The 18,621-nt window shown below is 39.8% G+C and overlaps 1 pseudogene across 1 annotated transcript; it reads right to left on the minus strand.

The window, feature by feature from the left end:
* Nucleotides 1-11,732: 11,732 nt before the first annotated feature.
* Nucleotides 11,733-13,475, minus strand: LOC100427655 (elongation factor 1-alpha 1 pseudogene; annotated as a pseudogene). The gene has a single exon (XR_092028.4). The product of XR_092028.4 is annotated as an elongation factor 1-alpha 1 pseudogene (transcript).
* Between the last annotated feature and the right edge of the window lie 5,146 nt (nucleotides 13,476-18,621).

Consider the following 18,621-nt stretch of genomic DNA (forward strand, 5'->3'; position numbering starts at 1 on the left):
GTAGGGGTGGAAAGGGTGGTCTGCAACATTTGCCAAATCCCACATGTAGCTATATCCTCCACAGCGGCCAACCGTAAGCTACCAACATGATGTCACTGACTGCGGAGTTGCGAAGAGATGACGTGAGTTGGTTCACAAGCTGATCCCAGCACACCATTGAAAAAGACAAGATTTGGAGAAAAAAAAACATGAAACTAAATTTATTAGAGCAAGTTTCTTAAGCAGGGGACTGCAATGGCCAAAATGTCCATAATCAATTATTGCATTAATACATAACTTTTACAATACAATGGAACAACTGCACATCCATTTGGCACTTTCAAATGTGAAAATAAGAAAATAGTCATTTAGGTAGATGAGTGGCCAGTTATCAGAATCAAAGATACATGAATGTTCCTGCATGCTACATTGAAACTTCAATGACTCTTGGTTTAATAAGAATTCATGGGAACTATTCTGGAGAAAAACTATTGCCTTTACTTGAGAAAAGATTAGAAACTTTTGAAGTAGAACTTGAAGCAGATGCTGTGTGGTAGGCAGTGTCTAAGAGAACTTCCAGTGATCCCCTTCCTTTGAGGGTGGGCCAGATTTAGTGACGTGCTTTAAACCAATGGCCAATGTGATGGGTGGTCACTCCCAAAAAGAAGTTATAAAAAAAAGACTGCAGCTTCAGTTTTGGGTTGTCTTTCTTGCTCTCTCTTGGATCACTAGCTCTGGGGAAGCGAGTTGCCATGTTGTGAGGGAATCCTGTGCAAAGGCACAATGTGGGTGACCCTAGAAGCTCATCTTCTGAGACCGCCAACAAGCACATGAGGGAGCCTGGAAGCAGGTCCTCTCCCAGTTGAGCCTTAAGATACCTCCCCTCCCACCGAGCCAAAGCTTGACTGCACTCCCTTGAGAGACTTGAGCCAGAACCACTTAGAACACAGAAACTGTGAGATAATAAATGTTTGTTTGTTTGTTTTAACTGTTAGGTTTTGGAGTAATTTTTTACACAGTCATAGATTACTAACACCGGTTACCAGCACAAGTGATGGTGAGGCAATCATGGACAAAATCAGAAAGTTATCACTGATGAACATGCATTTCACCTTGTGACTAAAGTATCTTACATCACAAGGGGTTGATGGACAAAACATGAAAAACTAACAGCAGCAGAAGTGAATGCAGTACAACTTTGAAATCCCAGAATCGTGAAAACAATAATTCTGATCAGGTTATGGGGTCAAATCTAAGCAGTATCATCTGTAAAATGCCTCTGCCACAATTTTTAAATATAAGAAAAATTATAAAGCTGTTTAAATCATTCTCCCATGAGAACTGGTTTTTTTTTTTTTTTTTTTTTTGCAGAAAGAAAAACTCAAGAATGTAAAAAATAAAATTATAAGTCATTTTGGATAGTAGATGGATATATTATAAAAAATGATCCAAAGGCTTTTTAAAAGTCCATATGAATAAAATTGCTTTGTGGCAGCTGAAGGTCAGTCATTTATAGAAAGGGGAACTTTATGAAGTTGTGAGTGATAAATGAACTTGTCTTAAGCTTGCTATGTATATGAAGCGAGAAAGGACAACTTTTTGCAGTCAAAAATGAAATTGTTGATTTAGCAAAATCACCAGTGGATAGATTTTTAAGAGAAAATGTGCTTCAGTGGAAGAAATTTATGGAGAAAACGTGACGGTTGCTGTGAAATGCTCTCTCATGAGATAAGAGTGAATCAGCAACTGAAGTAGCAGGAGCAAAATCAAAGTCGATGGTAAAACCAAAACCAGGGCAAGCAAGCGTAAAAAAAAAAAAAGAAAGGAAAAGGACTTAGCAGAGGCCATATGCACCAAAGGCCCAACTTGAAAATATGTTTCAAACAATTCAAGCAGTGGCAATGAAAACTGAAAGACATTTTTCTATGTCTGACCTATTTGTCATGAAAGATTAAAGCTTGCAAATAGTGCAATGCCTGATTTGTGAGTCTTCAGCCTCCACTGCAGAAATGATAAATGTTCGTATTAAATAAGTGTGGTGTCATTGTTCAAATTTTTAGCATTATTTGGCATTTACCTTGTGTTAATATTCCCTTCTTTGATCTTTTTTTTATTAAATGGGTATATCATATAGCAATCACATTGATATGTTGCTGAATATGTGAACATGTCACAATAGTTCATCATAATATAAAACCATGCTTTGCATTTATTGTTCTATCTTTTTATATTCCATAAAATCTCTGAAACTTGTAGTGTAACATTATCACAAAAAAATGGATTCACTGTTTAGCCACTCATTATTTTAAAACATACAGAGTGCTATGAAAAACACAATATAATTTATGTTCCAACTATCTTGTAATTATCCATGAACATCACTCATGGCTGCCATGTGTGCACATGCATGTATACATGTGTATTCACATTCGTGTGCCCCTCTATGTAACAACGACAGGACTTTTGCTATATTATATTCTTATTTAAAAACAAAGAAACTGGCCGGGTGCAGTGGCTCACGCCTGTAATCCCAGCACTTTGGGAGGCTGAGGCAGGTGGATCACCTGGGGTCAGGAGTTCGAGACCAGCCTGACCAACATGGAGAAACCCCATCTCTACTAAAAATACAAAATTAGCCGGGTGTGGAGGCGCACGCCTGTAATTCCAGCTACTCGGAAGGCTGAGGCAGGAGAATTGCTTGAACCCGGGAGGCAGAGGTTGCAGTGAGCCGAAATCGTGCCATTGTACTCCAGCCTGGGCAACAAGAGCAAAACTCCATCTCAAAAAGAAAAAGAAAAAAGAAAAAAAAAAGGAACTAAGGCCCATAAAATCCTCATCACCTGAGAAATGAAAATAAAAAAGATGTTTACGTCCCAGGACTATTGCAATGATAACACAACAACCTGTACAGAAAATGTGCAAATGATATCTGGCATTTGGTAAATGCTGAATGAATGTTAGCTATTAAAGTAACTACTTGGGCCTGGGTGTGGTGGCTCATGACTGTAATCCTCGCACTTGCGGAAGCCAAGGTGGGCAGACCACCTGAGGTCAGAAGTTCGAGACCAGCCTGGCCAACATGGCACTGTCTCTACTAAAAAATACAAAATTTAGCTGGATGCAGACGCAGGTGCCTGTAATCCCAGTTACTCGGGAGGCTGAGGCAGGAGAATTGCTTGAACCCACGAGGCAGAGCTTGCAGTGAGCTGAGATTGCGCCATTGCACAGAGCAAGACTCCATCCCCCCTCCAAAAAAAAAAAATCTATTTGGCTTTCAATAATATTAAACATACAGAATTCTGTATCTTTAAAGTTTTCTCTTTTTGAAGGAAAAAAACTATGTTTCAATATAAAGGAATAGATGTTTTAAATCCTCTTTTCAGGTCGTACTAAGACTCGAGGAGAGCCACGCCTGGTCTGGGGCTTGCGGGCTAGGGCTCCGAGCCAACAGGCAGAGGAAAGGCAGGCTGCTGCTCTAGCACTGGCTGCTGGCCTCTGTGGCCTGGACAGAGGATAAGCAGCTCCCAGCTTCCCGCACTCCTCACCCCCAGTCCCCTTCTCCACCAAGCCAGTGGGTTCTTCTAAAATTCTGTGGAATCATAACATTCCTCATTAGCTCACCAGGCCTCAATGCGTCCCCAGTGCGTTAGAATAAAATTCAGATGCCTCACCATGGCCCGCAGGCCCCTGGGAACCCAGCTCCCTTCACTTCTCCACCCTCGCCTCACAGTTTGCTTCTCCTTTCTCTGAGGCCAGACACAGGGCATTCCCCCAGCAGCTCCAATACAGCAAGCCCTTCACCACCCCAGACTCTTTGCACGTCTGGTCTCTCTGCCTGGGAGACTCTTGCCCTGCTCTTCACAAGGCCCTTCCAGTCCTCAGGCTACACTTGAGATCGTGCTCCTGAGGGACTCTGCCCTGATCAGCCACAAGGACCCCTAAACATACTCTCTGCTGGCTCAGCCCACTTCTTTGTGTCTTTCCCAGGAATCCCTTTCATCTTGACTATGTCTTCCCTCATTGTTAATGTGCTGACTCTTGGGCTCCCAACTGGACCATCATGTCTCTGAGGACCCAACTCAGACTCTATTTCCACATCTATTCCACATTGCAGAATAAATATTTGACAAATGAATTGATTAATCCATCCTGTCTGGTTATGCAGACTCTGGCTTTACCTGTGACTATCTCCTCTGACATAAATGACTATGTTCTAGTAATTCTCAATGTATAGCCTTGTGTGCCCCTTAGCCCACGGGTCCATGGCAAAGAGAATGCCTTGCTGACCCCAAGGGTACAGCTTGTGCATAGGATGAATCTGAGAGAACACACTAGAGCAAGTTCCTGAGGATGGCTGACACTACAGTGTTCCCTGGGCCTGCAGCAGTGTCAGGCACAGAGGACTGTATCAGCCTGCTTGGCTGCCATAACAAACACTGCACAACCTGGGTAGCTTAAACCACAAAATCATATTCTCTACCCTGGAGGCTGGAAGTCCAAGGTCAGCATGTTGGCAGGCTTGGTTTCTCCTGTGGCTTCTTTCCTGGGTGTGTAGATGGCCATCTCCTGCCTGTATCTTCACATGCTTTTCCGTGTGTGTGTGTGTGTGTGTGTGTGTGTGTGTGTCCTAACTTCCTCTTCTTATAAGGACCCCAGTCATATTTGATCAGGGCCCATCCCAATTATCCCACTTAAATGTAATAATTTGTTTAAATAACTCATCTCCAAATACAGTCATATTGAGAGGTGCAAGGGGTTGAGAAAGGGTCATAATTCAGTCATAACAGGGCCCAAATACATATTGTTTGAAAATTGAATATTGTTTTCTAAAATTGCAAATAAGTGAGTTAGCATCATGGCTAACCATTTTATTAGCTTGATAACATGAGGTTTGGGGCTAATCTTTAAAGCCTTTCTACCTCCAAGCATCTTCTAAGTGTGTCCAGATAATGCAAATGTCCTTGGAGCCCAGGGGTGGGTCCACGACTTGACAAAATAAAACACCTACAACAGAAGGACCGACATCAACTCAATGCACCCCACATCCCACGGCTTATTTCAGGATGGGGTCCACAGTCATTGCTTCATTATCATTGTCACTAATGGATTTAGGGGTAAGTCTTGTGCTTTCACAGTGGGAAGTAGAAACCACAGAGAGAAATACATGTTGTCTTGGAGCTAGGGACGGCACCCCAGAAGACTCCAAGGCAAAGAGGGTGTTGGGGAGAAGCAGGACACAGAGAGATGCCTGGGGAGATTCAGCCTGGACTCTGAGCAGTGGGGTGCCAACAGCCTCACGCAGGGCAGTCCGAGCTCCTTTGCAAAGTCACCTTAATGAAATTCCAACCAAGAAATATTGCTAATAGGACTAGAATTGTTCCCCAAAATAGTTTACCTAAAAGAGCTCCAGCAAAAAAATTTAGAAAAGGTATATGAAGCAAAAGCATTAAAATAACTTTTTCATCAACTCAAACTCCAATTTATCCTTTCAGTGAAGCCTAATGTGAAGGGCTTGGACCCCAGAGATGTGGAGACAGAATGTGATTACTGTTCTTAGAAAACCTTTCGGTCATAGGATCAACATGTGTATATTGCTATCAAAGATATACAATAACTTTCATTCCAAAAATTATCATTTATATCTCAACTGATACATCTATACAAACTTATCCAGCTCTAGTAGCAATGCAAATGAACACATTTCTTAAAGTTACTGGATTTAGATGTAAATTGTTTATTCAAGGAATATAAGAAAATGTAAAGTATTCTAACTACCATTTGGGCTGATACTAATATACAAAAAATCTGATTATTATTTTTCCCTGAGGAATGAAGTAGACACCCAAGAACCTCTAATCCCATCATTTCTAAGCATCTCCTTCCTGAACTCACTCTAGACGTCTTCAGAAGCCTCTGTGACGTCTAGAGGCTCTGTGTTCCAGAAGCCTCTGTGGAGATCAAAGTAAACCTTTAAGGAGTCCACTAAATCAGAACTATTTTTGTGATAATAATGAGACATTATTTGCTTTGTTCAGTCTTGTTAACTCAGGAGTGTACAGTGGAGGTTTCTACAAGCTACCTGAATCGACATCACAGAAGATGAATGCAGAAACAGGTATGAGAATGTGTCTCCTATATAACCAAACATTAAAGAGACTTGCAAAAAATAGAAAACAAAGCCACTTGTCACTATGTTTTTCAGAAAATGTATTTGCATTAATAATACATTATGTATGTAAGTGTTTAATAGAAAAACAGAACTGTTTTCTCTTATTATGCACTCAACACAGAACACTCTGGTCACCAAAATGGGGGGATAGGGGTGGGGTTTCTCACATTAAACCAGCTGCGTGTCATACAATTCAATTCAGCTCTGACCCTGAGTGAGCGCTGACTCCATAGGTCAAGAGCCCGATCCCATAAGACTGCCCCTCACCCCAGATGCCAGTCATAAGCCCCAGGTTGAGACCATGTACTTCTGACCCACCAGCTGTAGATCAGGGTTCCCACAGCCTCCTCCTCAGGTTTGGTAATTTTCCAGGATGACTCACAAAACTCAGGGAAACACTTTCCTTATGTTTACTGGTTTATTATGAAGGATACGATAAAGGACATAGATGACTAGCCAGACAAAGACATGCACAGAGCATGGTCCAGAAGGCTCCTGGGCACAGGAGCTTCTGTCCCCACGGAGTTGGGGTGCACCAGCTTCCCCGCACGTGGGTGTTTTCATCAACCTGGAAGCTCCCTGAACCCCATCGTTCAGGGATTTTTATGGAAGCTTCATCAAATAGACAAAATAAAACACCCAATTATTAACTCAATCTTCGGCCCCTTTCCCCTTCCCAGAGGTTGGGGGATATGGCTGAAAATTCCAAGCTTCTAATCATGTGTTGGTCTTTCTGGTTACCAGACCCCATCCAGGAGCCCACCAAGAGTCACCTCAGTAGAAAAAAAGATTATATCACCCAGGAAATTACAAGAGTTTTAGGAGCTAAATGCCAGAAACTGGGAACAGAGATCAAATATATATTTATTATTATTTCACAGTATGTGCTACTAAATGTATTGTTACTTTTATTAATAATTTTAAAATCGGGTTTTAATTTTTGTGATGGTAAATATCCAAAGATATAATTCACTTAAATACAAGCTCTTTGAGGTTTTCAATCATTTTTAAGAATATAAAGGAATTCTGAGACCAAAACATTTGAGAACTGCTGCTCTGAGCACAGACATTACCCTGTTCCTGGACAGAAGAGGACTCACCAGCTTCTGAAGCAGCCAGACTGTCATCGAGCTGCTGTGACTTTAATGGAGATCATTTTTCTTTTTGTTGAGAACAAAATTAAACATGTTCTATCCTCAATCATGTGAGTAACTTGGGGGGCTGCTTAATAACTTTCCTAACCTTCGACATTATTTATACTTTCTAGCCGGAGCGTTCTGTCCCTTCACCAAGAATATGAGGATGGGACAGATTCAAGTTTCTTTTCTCTTGTGTTTTTCTCTTGATAGATAGAGAAAAAGAGACATACATAAATAGAATTAAGATATATACTGATATTTACATTTAAACTAACCTGAACTATTCCACAAATTCTAAATAACACTTAATTTTGGGGAAAAAGACTCTGGTTTAGGGACAAGTTTAAAACTTGTACAGTTCATATTATCTAAACACATGCATGCTATTGTCATGTATAGTTATGTGGGTGCTGAAATTGTGGATGCTTTTGTTTTTAATGTTTAAAAATACATGTTTTTAGTTACAGTGAATTAAATGTTTCCAATCTTACAAAATAACCCCAGGGGTCCAATTTGCATTAAAAGTTGCATTAGTCAAGAATTTTCTAATTCTCCTGCCTTTTGTTTATGTCCTTTGAAGGCAAGGACTATATTTTTTTATTTCATTTGGAGACTCCACACTTGTCAATGAATGCTAATAAAATTAATGAATATACACACAAACAGCTTTAAGACAGAAATAACCCAAGAAGACTACACCTGTGTAGCCCCATGTCCTGATAATCAATTTAATGCTCTTGGTAAATTATGGGCTCTGGTAGTTTTTATGACAATGAATATCAACACAGCAAAGTAGACAGAGAAATAACTTCCTTTGATTTATTAATAGTCCCTTTTGCAATTACCATATGTTTCCAATTATAAAGTAATGCATCTTGTGATGGACTTCCAGAACAGAGGAGTGAAGACTCAATGAATGTGTATTTCATTAACAAAACAAACTAACGGCCAAAGAAATAAAATTAACCATTTCAGAATGCTGGCCATTAAATAAGCTTCAGAACATAATGAAAATCGTTCATCAAAGAGAAGCCACTGGCCCTCAGTGAGACAACAGTGTCTGTGACATTTTAACTTGAGGTTTTTCTCATTTCTCTCCCTCTCCAGAACAGTAGTGAGGTAGCCAAAACCTAGAGGCACTGCAGACTAAGGACGGCTCTGACGTCTTTGGAGCTTCTTGAAAAGTACTATTCCAAGATCACAATTAGTGTTTTGTCTGAATTTGCAGCTTCCTTGATAATCTATGTGTTTCAAGTGCGATGGGTATTTGATTTGACCTGGAGCTCAGTTCAGGAGAGGTGAGGGACCCGCTCACAGGATATTACTGAAACAAGGGTAGCTACTGGAGACATGTCAACTGCCTAAGGCCATGACTTAAACTGGGGCAAACAAAAGCCTGGCTGGGAATCTTAAAACAAATCTTGGAAACCAGATGACCACTGGAAACTTTGACAAGTGCAACATATTCTTAGTTATCTAGGCTACGTGTATGACCGGGGAAATCCTGGGAAAGGAAAAGGCACCACCTCTGGCTGACCTTGAGGCTCTATAACAACAGGAAGTGACAGCTAATGCTGTCTTGGAAAATGCCTGAAGTCTGAAGGCCTTTGCACACAGACCCCCTTGGCAAAGTTTAGAAAAAAACATAGGCAAAGCATTTAAGGAAATAGGACCAATCATCGACCGACCACTAAATCATATTAACCCCAGTGTGACTCCTAGGAAGCTAGTCTTATTTTTTTTTTTAAGAAATTTAAGAATAAAAGATAGTGAAAAACTCAGTGGTCCCACACTGCAAGAAATATAGAGTCTATGAAATTAGTCCAGGAAAGTCACTAAACAAATAGGTAGCAACAAGAAAAACAACTAAACTAAACAACTAAACTAAAAGCAGCTACAAAAAACCAACCACGAAGGAGTGGAAAAATCGGATACACAGTCTTTAAGTTGTTATAACACAATTGTTAAATTGTTGTCACATCCAAAATTCCCAGTCTTCATAACATATATGAGACATGCAAAAAAAACAGGGAAGTATTCTAACTACGTGGAAAAAATATTACAAACAGAAAATCTCCCCAAGGGCACCTACAGTTAAGACTTAGTGTACAAAGACTTAAAGTAAGCTATTATAAATATTTCCAAATAACTAAAAGAAATCATACTTAAAGAAATAAGGTAAAATACGAAAGTAATGCCTCACCAAATAGAGGCATTACTTTACATCAACAAAGAGACCGAAATTATAACATGGAACCAAATAGAAATTCTGTAGCTAAAAAGTGCAGTATCTCAAATATAAAATTCACTATAGAGGTTCAACAGCAAAACAGAGCAGGCAGAAGAAGAAACAGCAAACTTGAAGAAAAGTCCAATGAGGTTTTCCAGACTGAGGAGCAGAAAGAAAAAGAATGAAGAAAAATAAAACAGATCCTAAGAGGCGCACAGGACACCAGCAAGCATACAAACATATGAATAATGAAGGTTCCAGAAAAAGAAAAGAGAAAGGATAAACACTTGAAGAAATAATGGTTGAAATCTTCCCAAATTTTATGAAAAATATTAATCTACATATTCAAGGAGCTTAACAAACTACAAGTAAAATAAACTCAGAGAGACCTATGCCTATTCATACCATAGTCATACTGACAAAATTGACCGAAGACGCAGAAAGAATCTTGAAAGCAGCAAGAGAAGAGAGAACAGCCATGGACAAAGGATTTCAATCAGACAGCCAATTCTCATAGAAGCCATGGAGTTCAGAAGACAATGGATGACATCTTCCAAGTGTTGTAATAAAAAGACTATCAACTAGGAATTCTACATCCAGATAAACTGTCTTTTAAAAATGAAGACATTAAGCCATTTCCAGATACACAAAAAAATGAGAGAATGTGTTACTATCACATACTAAATAGTAGCCTTTAAGCTAAAATGAAAGAACTCTGAAAAATAGTTCAAATACACACATAAGAATTATGAGCACTGTTAACGATAAGTACACAGTTATTATGAAAGACAGCATAAGCATATTTTTGTTTATAACTCTTCTCCTTTTTTAAAAGACAAAAGCATAAGGCAGTATTATAAAACTGTATTGAAGACTTTATTAAGACGTCGTTTATGAGAATAATAGCACAAAGCACAAGAGATGAGACAGACATATATTGAAGCAAACTTTCTGAATACCCTTGTAATTATTATTAACTTAAGTTACTAACCAAATTATATTGAGTCTAATTATAATTCCAAAAGTGACCACAAAGAAAATAACTCAAAAACTACAATAAAAGAAGCAACAAGGAAATTTAAAATGTACATTAGAAAATATTTAGCACAAAGGAAGGTAAGAATCAATGAATAAAGGAACAAAAAAGACATGGAATATAAAAAACAAAGACCAAATGGCAAAATTAAATTCTACCTTATCAGTAATATCACTCAGTGTTAATAAATTAAACATTCTAAACAAAATAAAGAAATTTGCAGTATATATTTTTTTTAATTTTTATTTTTTGAGATGGAATCTAGCTCTGTCGCCCAGGCTGGAGTGCAGTGGCACCATCTCGGCTCACTGCAAGCTCTGCCTTTCGGGTTCACGCCATTCTCCTGCCTCAGCCTCCCAAGTGTAGTTGGTACTACAGGCGCCCACCACCATGCCTGGCTAATTTTTTGTATTTTTAGTACAGATGGGGTTTCACTGTGTTAGCCAGGATGGTCTTGCTCTCCTGACCTCGTGATCCACCCACCTTGGCCTCCCAAAGTGCTGGGATTACGGGCATGAGCCACCATGCCCGGCCAGCAGTATAGATTTTTAAAAGGCTCTTAATATATGCTATCTAAAAGAAAAATACTTTAAAGACACGAGTAGGTTAAAAATAAAAGGATGGAAAAAGATGAGCCGTAGAAGCAACAGCCAAAAGAAAGCTAGAGTGACTTTACTAATAAATTTCAAGACAAACGTTCTCACTAGAGACAAAGAAGGTCATTTATGTGCTAAACGTGTCAATCCATCAGAAGATACAATCATTATAAACATACATACCCCTGAAAACTGAATACTCAGGTGCATGAAGCAAAACTGACAGGAATGAAGGGAAAAATAAACAATTCAACAATAATAGTGCATTTTCAGCACCCCACTTTCAATAATGGATAGAATACTAGTCAGATGATCCAGGAGACTCGAAACAACACTATCAACCTAATAGGCATATGCAGAATATACCACAGAACAAGAGAATACACATTCTTCTTACATGCTCATGAAATATTCTCCAGGATAGATCATATGCTCAGCCACGAAACATGTCTAAGTAAATTTAAATGGACTTGAATCACAGGAAGCATGTTTTCCAACCACAATGGAATTAAGTTAAAAAATAAATAATGGAAGGAAATTTGAGAAATTTACATATGAGTGGAAATGCAATAGCATATGTATATTTTTTTCCTCATTAAATTTTTTTAATGGGTCTCAAAATTCTGTGACAAATTTTTGGTCAAGTTGTTTCCATTAAAAAGTACTGATTTTAAAAACTAATAACTTACAACTGCCACACGCAAAAAAGAAAACCAAAGTGGTCCACAAAACATTCTCCTTTCCTTCTGAAGATTTTACGATGCATTGTTATCATTAACCAGTCTTTTACTACTAAACTTAAATGGCCAATTGAAACAAACAGTTCTGAGATCTTTCTTCCACCACTGATTAAGAGTGGGGTGGAAGGTTTTAGGGATAATATTCATTTAGGCTTCTGAGCTTTCTGGGCAGACTTAGTGACCTTGCCAGCTCCAGCAGCCTTCTTCTCCACTGCTTTGATGACACCCACCGCAACTGTCTGTCTCATATCACGAACAGCAAAGTGACCCAAAGGTGGATAGTCTGAGAAGTTCTCAACACACGTGGGCTTGCCAGGAACCTTATCAACAATGGCAGCATCACCAGACTTCAAGAATTTAGGGCCATCTTCCAGCTTTTTACCAGAATGGCAATCAATCTTTTCCTTCAGCTCAGCAAACTTGCATGCAATGTGAGCTGTGTGGCAATCCAATACAGGGGCATAGCCAGCACTTATTTGGCCTGGATGGTTCAGGATAATCACCTGAGCAGTGAAGTCAGCTGCTTCCATTGGTGGGGTTTTTTGCTGTCACCAGCCACATTGCCACGATGAACATTCTTGACAGACACATTCTTGACATTGAAGCCCACACTGACCCCAGGAAGAGCTTCACTCAAAGCTTCATGGTGCATTTCGACAGATGTTGCTTCAGTTGTAATGTTGACTGGAGCAAAGGTGACCACCATACCGGGTTTGAGAGCACCAGTCTCCACTCGGCCAACAGGAAGAGTACCAATACCACCAATTTTGTAGACATCCTGGAGAGGCAGGCAAAAGGGCTTGTCAGTTGGAGGAGTTGGTGGTAGGATGCAGTCCAGAGCCTTAAGCAGCGTGGTTCCACTGGCATTGCCATCCTTATGGGTGACCTTCCATCCCTTGAACTAAGGCGTGTTAGCATTGGGTCCAGCATGTTGTCACCGTTCCAACCAGAAATTGGCACAAATGCTACTGTGTCGGGGTTGTAGCCAATTTTCTTAATGTAAGTGCTGACTTCCTTAACAATTTCCTCATATCTCTTCAGGCTGTGGGGTGGCTCAGTAGAATCCGTTTTGTTAACACCAACAATTAGTTGTTTCACACCCAGTGTGTAAGCCAGAAGGGCATGCTCTCGGATCTGCCCATTCTTGGAGATACCAGCTTCAAATTCACCAACACCAGTAGCAACAATCAGGACAGCACAGTCAGCCTGAGATGTCCCTGTAATCATGTTTTTGATGAAGTCTCTGTGTCCTGGGGCACCAATGATAGTCACATAGTACTTGCTGGTCTCAAATTTCCACAAGGAGATATCAATGGTGATACCATGTTCACGCTCAGCTTTCAGTTTATCCAAGACCCAGGCATACTTGAAGGAGTCCTTTCCCATCTCAGCAGCCTCCTTCTCAAATTTTTCAATGGTTCTGTTATTGATGCCACCGCATTTGTAGATCAAATGGTCAGTAGTGGTGGACTTGCCTGAATCTACGTGTCCAATGATGACAATGTTGATATGAGTCTTTTCCTTTCCCATTTTGGCTTTTAGGGGTAGTTTTCATGACACCTGTGTTCTGGCAGCAAACCCGTTGCGGAAAAAAAGCTGCAATAACATATTCTCAAATCACAATGGGTCAAAAAAAATCTCAAGGGAAATTCGAAAATATTTTGAGATTAATTAAAACAAAAACACAACATGCCAAAATTTATGGCTGCAGTGAAAGCAGTGCTTAAAAGGAAATTTATACCTGATTTGCTTTTATTTTACCCATAATATATTTTTGTTCTTTCTTACTTCTCAACAAAAGGAAATTAAATAAACTTTGTGTATTTTACTGCATATCATTAATTTTTTTAAAAGTTGAGACTGTATTTCTCTGATTTAGTGCTCGTTATTCAGGGTAAGTGGCAAGGGCGAAAACTCCTTCCCCTTATATGGAGAATAATTTAATCTTTTGTATTATATCCTTTCTGTGTAACATTAGAAATTGAGAATGTTTTCCAGTTTCTAAATTTCAATACTTATTGGTATAATACAGAATTTTAGACCACTATTAATATGTTTACATTACATATACCTTCCATTTCAAAAAATATTTTGAAAAAATGTTTTAACTCTTAATACTTTTAGTACTTAACTTCAATTATTATATTTTCTGTAGTATTGAATCTGCTATGCACTGCCTCGCTCATTTTTTAGGATCTCAATCCATCTTTCCTAATCTCATCTTCTAATTTTTGAATTCTAATTTTTACTCTTAGTTCTTTTAAATTCCCTAATTTTTTTTAACTAGGATTTTTAACTTGAAGTACTCTAAAAATTTCAATACTTTCTTTTAGTAAATAAATGTTTATGGAAACATCTCCTCTAATACTAAAGTGGATTTTTATCAGTTCTGTGGCTTTTCTCTTTTGGTTCCTTCCTAGAGATGTGGTTCCATGGTCATGATCAAGGGGGAGATAAAGAGTTAGTGGGCCGGTGCAGTGCCTCACACCTGTAATCCCAGCACTTTGAGAGGCCAAGACAGGTGGATCACCTGGTCAGGAGTTCGAGACCAGCCTGACTAACATGGTGAAACCCCATCTCTACTAAAAATATAAAAATTAGCCATACAAAAATTAGCCAGGCATGGTGGCACATGCCTGTAATCCCAGCTACTTGGGAGGCTGAGGCAGGAGAATCACTTGAACAGGGAGGTGGAGGTTGCAGTGAGCTGAGATAGCGCCATTGCATGCCAGCCTAGGCAACAAGAGCAAAACTCCGTCAAAAAGAAAAAAAAAAAAAAAAACTTATCAGTTGGCAAGAGGCCCTGCCAAGCCCAGATGGACAAGAAGCTGACACTCCCATCCCCTGTTAGATGGGCTTCTACTCCAAGGGACTCTTTCATCTGACCTTCCTGCTTGCCCTTCTCTCTGCACTAGCACTGAGGAGGTCTTAGAGATACCATGGAAACATCACCACCGTTTTCCTTGTAAAAGACTGTTGTAGGTAGGAAGCTGTCAGTCTTCAGTCACCCTCCATGTGCTCTTGATCAGCTGAAATTACTTAGCTCACAGCAGCCTGTGGTTGTTACCTTTTCGTGCAGAATTTTCCCCATTTCCCTAAAAATCTGTTTCAAATTTGTTTCATATGAATTATATGTCTGAGGAAACAAGAAGAGATTCTATACTATTCCCCAACTTTGGGGTGGGATTAACATAAATAGGAAATAATTGCAGGGTAACAAAGGAGTGGGATCAGAACCCAGGAGCCTGGGCTGAGGTACTACTTTACAATGTGAACCCAAGGGAGTCAATTTCCTTCTCCAGATTTTCATTTTGAATGTGAATTTCATTTTCCAGATTTTCACTCACCATCTCCCATTTGACAAATTCAAAACGAAAATCGAGGAAAAAAGCTCTCCGGGTTTTTACTCACATGGATCTAAGCAGTTCAGACAGAACAAACCAACAATTGAACAAAAATCTTTTCAAGTGTTTTCCCTCATCTCATTTACTCTAGCCTCTAGGGGAGACTTCAGTCAGTTGTTGGTTCATTGTATATGAACTAGATAGATCCGTGTGAATAAAAACCCAGAGCACTTTTTTCCTAGTGCTTCTGTCCTTATATGCCTCTGTGGCACCAATAGACGCCTCGGGCCAGGACTTTGTTTCCAGCCTGTCACATAATCAAGCTCACTATGAGTTGCCATTTGGACCTCACTACATATTTTCCAAAGTCTTTGAAGCCGTGAGTTCATTCATTTGGAGTTGCATCTCTAATTAAACTTTCAAAAGAGTCTACTGAAAAAAAGCATCCATGTATAATTGGAATTGAGCATTACTCGAAAGAGAATTCCAAGAAAGCCAGCTCAAGGGAAACACATTTTTATGCTCCACATATGGGCTTAAATTAAAGGACATGTTTCATTTTCCAAACCAATGGAAACCATATTTTGGCTTTAGAGATACATCAATGGCTTTTCACACGCTTACACAGTTGGATGATTTCAGACAGTTGTGACAGGAGAAAGAAATTTGTAATAGAAATTCAAGTTGTAGCTGTAAATTATGACATTAAAACAGAAGTAAAACTATTTTAAAATTACATTTTAAGGAAAACATATAGTTTAAAGTGGCGAAAGGAATAGACAGTTGTCTCAGGAGCGCTGGGTCCTCTGGACAGCTTGTGAGTGAGATGTGGGCACATTTCTCAGCCCCTGCAGGCATTGATGTCCACAAGGTAGGAGGAAGATTTTCCTAAAGATGTCATAGGTACGTTTTAAGGGTCACATAGATAATAAATATTTAAGTGAACATGTTTTGTTTTCCCTGTAGAAGGAACCAGGAGCTGCAGGCTCATCTCTTGTTTGGTCTCTGCCCAGGTTGCCTCACTCTATACCAGTTTCCTTACCTGTGAATGGGGTATTGGATGAAACCATCCTTGAGCTTTTCCCACTTGAAAATCTGTGACTGTAAATCTAATCCAGGACAAAAGTCTCTTCTCCACATTCTAAGATGAAGATATGAGTGAACAATTTTAAATTTGATTTTTATACATACGATTAGTGTCAACGTGGCCATCTGCACTCTTAAGTACATCACCCCAGCCCAAGGCAGAGGAAAAGAAAGAGTTCTAGGCCTGGCAGCTCCAGTAGCCAATGTCATAGTTCACATTTCCAAATGATGCCAGTAAAAGCTGGAAATCCCCATAGAAATTATGTGGTTCAATTCTTTCACTCTGCAGATGAGGAAGCTAAGATACTAAACGCAGCAGAGATTTGTTCAAATTCATGTAGATGGTATGTGGGATAGCCCGGTCGGCCCTGAGGATTTATGATGGCAAACCCACCTACCACAGCCACCTCCCCTGGTACAAATGCCTGAAAAGGCCCATAGAGTGGGATGCAGGTCTGGTCCATATCTCTAAGCAAAAACCCTTATTCGTAATGGCAAATCTGAGAGGTTCCAGGCTAGCCCTAGAGAGAAAGAGACTTGACTCCTTCCAGACACCCATACCCTCCTGGCTCAGTCCCACCCAGCATCTAGACTCAGCTTAGAAGGCACTTTATCCGAGAAGATTTCTTGGCCCTAAATCTGAGATGGGTGAACTTTCATTGTGCATCAAGAATTCTTCAGTTTTCTGTATGTCACTCAATACATAGGTGATAACGTATCTTCTTTTTTTTTTTTTTTAACTTATTAGCACTAGCCACTAGACTGAACACAAGCTCCTGGGTGGAATGGACAAAACAACTTTTAACTCCTTGCACCACCTGCACTTACACAGTTAAGTAAACACAAGTTAAAGGATAACTGACTTTAAAATGTATCCTGAAGGACTCAGGCATGGGTTGGGATGCTGGTAGAGTGGTTAGGAATGTGCTTTAGAAACACAACTTCTAAATACTCATGTTAGGAGGCGGAGAGCCACGAAGGGCTTCGTTCTTAGAGCCATGGACTATTCCCGGAAGCTACGCTGCCACTGCCTCACTGCATTTTGGTCACCCTCATATATTCTGACATTTTGCTGAGAACCTCTCCCTGCCCCAAACTTCAATCTCTGATAGGAATTGAGTTTATAAAACTAATTCTCAAGAAATGCATTTTGGAAAAATAGTTTGATTCACTGATTGCTTTTGGCCTCTGAGGAGCTACAGCAGACTGAGACTGTGCGTTAGTGTCCTTCTCTTTACAGGGCTGGATTCATCTTGACATTTTCAACCATTGCATGAATATGCTTCCAACCGCTTCTTGACAAGAAAGAAACGGCACCATCTACTCATCCAAGAAACGCTTTCTGAGCACCTGGCTGCCACACAGCAGCCCTGTAAAAGTGATCTGGAAAAAGTAAATGCCAATAATGCTCTTCTTAGATCAATCCTTAGACGAGGGTCTGACCTAGCTTCAGACGTGAAACATTCCAGACCTGGAACAGTCAGCACACACTCGTGAGGGTAAAGATCAATGATTCCAGGTCCCCGTGTCTCACTGAGGCTCCACTGTTTCTTTAAAGTCGATTCAAAGTCATGAGCTGTTTTCCCTTTGCATTTCAGTTACCCTGGTGATTCATATGTTGTGCTGTACGTTAGTGTATGGAAATGTCATTGCTAATGAACCTGGAAACAAAAACAATGGAGACAGGCCAAGCTCCAGTCGGAGCTACTGCCCAGGCATTTGTAGACGCACATGGAATAAATTCAGAAAAGGAGCCATGGAGTTTACGTTGCGTTACTTCCTGAAAGAACTGCAAGACTGGCTCCCTGGATGGGCAGCTCTGGAGAGACCCCAGATGCCACATGCACTAAGTGTAGAACCTGCTTCTCCAGGTGTGATTCTGACTTCTAAAGATAAATAATGGATGCTGCAGCTTAGAGACACAGACTCAGAAGAATGAAGCCTCGAGAATAATTTTTGGCATGTTTTTTTTGGCAGCTTGATATATTACTACAGAAGAAATTTCCAGAAAAAAAACAATAAAGCATAATCAAACCGGGTGGTTTGGAGTGCTCTCCAGTGAAAAATTGCAGCAGTTAGGGCTTCAGCTGGCAAAGGCAGTATAAAACGTGGCTGCTATTGGTAGTAGGTAGGACCTTACGAAAGTAAGATTGTGATTTTGTTTGTTTCCTTGTTGCACCAGGGAAAACTAGGGAATATCCATTATTAGTGAAAAATCATTTTTATGCTGCATTTCAATTGGCTTTGAAGTCAATTAAATTTCTTAGAGCAAAATGATCAACCAATCTGTAAATTGTGTGCA

Source organism: Macaca mulatta, chromosome 3 (assembly GCF_049350105.2).
Source record: "Macaca mulatta isolate MMU2019108-1 chromosome 3, T2T-MMU8v2.0, whole genome shotgun sequence".
In the NCBI taxonomy this organism is placed as follows: Eukaryota; Metazoa; Chordata; class Mammalia; order Primates; family Cercopithecidae; genus Macaca; species Macaca mulatta.